Raw genomic sequence first — 4,458 nt, forward strand, 5'->3', positions numbered from 1 at the left:
ACCCTGTCCTGCTATCAGCCTGTGATGTGTGTGTTGTAAAGTGCCTTTCTGATGGGCTCTGATGCTCTGCCACAGCCCCTGTCCTGCTATCAGCCTGTGATGTGTGTGTTGTAAAGTGCCTTGCTGATGGGCACAACGGCAGTAGGTAGTATACGGTGATATTGAAGCCCGGTGGGTTACCGGTGTATCCCTGTGTACTACCTACTGCTGTTTTGCCTTTGAGCAAGGGACTTCCCCCCTAAGTGCTCTGCTCTGCCACAGCCCCTGTTCTGCTCCCAGCCTGTGACCAACAGGCAAAATAGTCACAGACATCTCTGCACTAAGAGACTGTTTTTGTAGAAACTGACAAACCCCTGGATGCTGAAACATAATCAACATTTTTAAAACACTGAAAAATCCCCTCAAATCAAAAAACGTGATCTAATGCATTGTATACATCTGGGGACCTACTGTGTAAGAAAGCACACAGGAAATGCCTGGTGTAACATCCTATTCTGGTCAGATGCAGGACTGAACTTTTCAGGAGAAGAGCAAATGCCTCATGAGTTGGGCTACTAAATGAGCCCACAAGAGCCTAACTACTGAGTTCTTATTGATAAGGTTTTTATTTCATATATTTGAATGTATTGTATATTTAGGTAACTTTTGATTTATGCAACAAGTGCACTGCATTCCAGTACAATTGATGTTAGACTATAAATGTGTATTTGTGAAAGTGAAATAGTACATGTGATAATAGAAAAAAATAAACTCATATTGATCTATGACGATACGTTTGCTTGTATGGCCTTCATTTTGAGATTGAGTCTTTAGTGATCATCATTAACGAGTCTCCCAAGGGAGGAGTCTTCTTCAGATGCATCAATGCTGCATAGAAACATAACATGTCACAGTTTAATGAAGATATTGCAGCACAGGGTTTCTATTTCAGAAAAGGGGCAGAAAAGTCCCTAACGCGTTGTTTAAAAAAGGAGTGCAGATGCTCTGATAGCGAACCAGTTGGTTTGAAGACTAATATTGTTCCTTACTGTTTAGGTCAGGGACAAGGGCAAATTAGTATCTGGGCCTGAGATAGGCCTACAGTGCATATTGTGCCACCAACCATTTAAATGTCTGTCTCCATTTGAATGTTGTTGCTTTTTTAAGATCTCAAAAGGCATTAATATGTTTATTTTGTTCTCATCAATCCTACTTACCACCATGTTCTTCCTTTCCATTGGAAATCGAAAAGAAACACCTTTGCAGAATCATTGTACTGATCAGCTCGGACCTCGCCCTCCTGTTGTGTAAGCAGTTCACCTCGGTACTCCACAACAAAGTCTCCTTTGGATATGAATTCAGTGGCAAAAACTCCCCGTCCTTAGCAGACACAAAATACAAACATTAGGAGATATTGCATTGTGCTTGTCAATTATTACAGAGAATAATCACTGTCTGGAGGTCCACTCCGGTCACATGATCACCCCATTCAACTTGCCAAGCTTCTCCAAAAACAACTGCTCTCATAAAATGACCTCACACTGTCTAAAAGTGATCTCACACATATCACTGCCAATCAAAATGAGGTTCAGGTGTGCAGCAGGGGGTTTAGGGAGGGGGATGCGCTGCTCTGTCTTTCAAGAGGCTAGATTCAGTTGTCACTCTTACTTTGTCTTCTAAACCAATGATTGGTTTTCAAGGTGGGCCTTTTCAGGTGGAAGGAGATTTCAGATGGAGCATCGTGTGACTGTAGTGGACCTTTAAGAATCCTATGACCATAATACAAAGACATGGCAAGCTATTCCTTTAAACCTTTTTTCCTGGGTGACTGTGCCCATATATCCCAATTCACTGTTTCCCACTAACCTCTAAAATGTACATCTGATTCATCTAATTCATAGCTGTCATATTTAGGACTGTCAGAAATATATTCAATCTTCACCTTACCTTTAAAGATATTGATAAAACGCTGGTAAAGTACTGGTTTATCAATGTTTGATCTGATGTGATGCTCTGCATCCTCCATGGGCCGGAGTCGCCTGGAAGATCTCTCCGTCAGGCCAACTCAAATCCTTAATCTGTGGAATAAAGCAGACATTATAAACTGGGTAGTTTGGGTCCTGGATGTTGATTGGCTGAAACTGTGGTATATTTAAGAAATAAGGCCCCTCGGGGGTTTGTGGTATATGGCCAATATACCAAGGCTAAGGGCTGTAACCAGGCAGGCACTCCGCGTTGCCTCTTACGTAAGAACAGTCCTCAACCTTTCCTTGTGCTTTACTGCTTAACTATACCAAGGCTGTCAGACAATCAACATTCATGGCTTAACCTACAATTTATAAGAGACATAATGTATGTTTGTTAGATGACTACAAAACAAGCACGTTAGAAGCAGTAAAAAATTCCATCTGTGACTTTCCCTCTTCCACTCTGCTATGAGATGCAAGGTGGGGTGCACAACACCTGGTTTCCAGCCAGCCAACTTTAGCTCGCTAAACTAACACCATCTAATGTTATCAAACTGCTACCTACTCAAGTTCATCTATGGGGATCACGTGTCCCATTTAGCTGTCTATGCATGTTACTTATAACCACACTGATAGAACTGACTGAAATAGCCATAAAATATCAGTCTCTTTATCAACAGTTATGTTAACTAATCAAGCTACCCGCCCAAATGTCAACAAAATTGGCTCACTAGTGCATTAGCTAGATAGTGAGCGAACATTAGCACTAGCAACAAACAAGCTAACTAGGCTAACATAGTTCATAAACCAATACAACGATTTATGGTGGTGGAATTGTACTACAGCATGAAAATAACTTTCCATATCATTTCAATTCTTGAAAATATGATATTGCTCACCTTTCTTTTAGGAACAGCGGGGAGCTGCAGATGGGCCGCCCCGTGTTAACGGACGAGCTTCTCCAGATGAAAGTGATTTTCCCTCTCTGGCTCTGCGCGGTAAAGTGGAGTGGGGGAGGGCAATCACAACGTGGGGACAGAGATAGTCATATAGGGGACGTGTCACCACAGTGGTGTGTGTGCATCTGTCAAGGCGCTGGAATCCTATACAATCGACATGACTGATGTTGATATTTCAGTTGTGTAGTGTTGATAAAACGTTTACTGGAGACAGGAGATCAAGTTGAGACATAGGACGAGGTGGATATTTGTATAATAAGGCAGTTTTATTCACAGGTAAAAATATCTTAGCAATCGTGCAGCACGGCCCCGTTCTGTCTGATTCATAAGGAATCGTCGGCGCTAAACAGTTTGTGCTGGTTATATATACAACAAGTAAAGTAGGTTGATCTTGTAGTCTGGCCTTCCGATTGGTCGATCTGGGTCGTGGGTAGTCCTGTCCGGGCCTGATGTCGACGTTCCATTGGCTCTTAACACAGTTCTTTGTCTTAGAGTCTCATCCTCGAGCAGAATGCATGTGCGTTTGTTTTAACAGGGGCCTATTCATGGGGGAGGGGAGTGTGTGTGGGTCTGTGGTTATTATAAGGGTACAAAGTGTGGGGGTATAGTGGGGGATGGGTGCATGTTGTGTCAAGTATAGCTAGTGTTGAGAAGTTGTTAAAACAAGTTACCAGTATCTAATACAATTTCTTACAGTAGTAAATATTCTATAGACCTAAGAAATAGGCTAATACATTGCAAAATGAATGCATTTCCCTAGGCCTATAGGTCATAGGAAACTTCAAGACACCAAAATGTACATTTGAAGGATTCAGAAATTGTATTGATTGATCCAGAAACACATAGGAATAAGGTGAATAGGCCTTGGCTATTTTCTGACATAGGAAGGGCTGGCTTACCTGGGCTATTGCCCCTGGGCCCCGGAGAAATAAAAAAATATACAGTATGTAGTATATATTTATGTTTTACTGCAACCGCCAACCACAGGGGGATTCAGGAGCCCACTCTCAATGAGTGTAGAGGTCTGCTGCTGTGGACACTTTGTTATTTGTCAGATGGGGAGGAGAGGAGGTAGGGGGGCCACTTGTTTAATTAATTGATTAATAAAAATATATAAACTGCATAATAAATAAATGTGACTAGTAAAATGTGTGATTCAGGAGCTGGGACCAAGCCCGTAGGGGGCCCAAGGGGCAAAACAAATACAAAATAAATACTTTTTAAAATTATTATTTTTTTTTTAATCCAACCACAGGAGCCCGCTCTCAATGTTTAAAATACAACAGAGCATAATTTAGCCAAAGAGGATCAATAGTTTCTACAAAAATAACTATCAAAAAGACATACAGTCTTTTGTACTGTATCTGCCAAAATAAAAGAAACACCAACATAAAGTGTATTAAACGCATAGTTAAAATGAAACGAAATCAAATTGTATTTGTCAACTGCATCAAACACAACAGGTGTAGGCATTACCTTGAAATGCTTACTTCCAAACCCTTACTTACGTAAGCCTAGGAGTTGACGTCCCGATGGATAGGGATCAACCCGTA

General features: G+C 41.3%; 1 long non-coding RNA gene across 1 annotated transcript; it reads right to left on the reverse strand.

The window, feature by feature from the left end:
* Nucleotides 1-777: 777 nt before the first annotated feature.
* LOC120037171 lies at nucleotides 778-3,906 on the reverse strand. The gene is made up of 5 exons (XR_005474775.1): nucleotides 3,805-3,906; nucleotides 2,846-2,937; nucleotides 1,927-2,057; nucleotides 1,197-1,359; nucleotides 778-867 (listed from the first exon to the last, which is right to left on the reverse strand). It is a non-coding gene; the product is annotated as an uncharacterized LOC120037171 (long non-coding RNA).
* Between the last annotated feature and the right edge of the window lie 552 nt (nucleotides 3,907-4,458).

The sequence above is a fragment of the Salvelinus namaycush genome, unplaced genomic scaffold (assembly GCF_016432855.1).
Source record: "Salvelinus namaycush isolate Seneca unplaced genomic scaffold, SaNama_1.0 Scaffold16, whole genome shotgun sequence".
Lineage (NCBI taxonomy): Eukaryota > Metazoa > Chordata > Actinopteri > Salmoniformes > Salmonidae > Salvelinus > Salvelinus namaycush.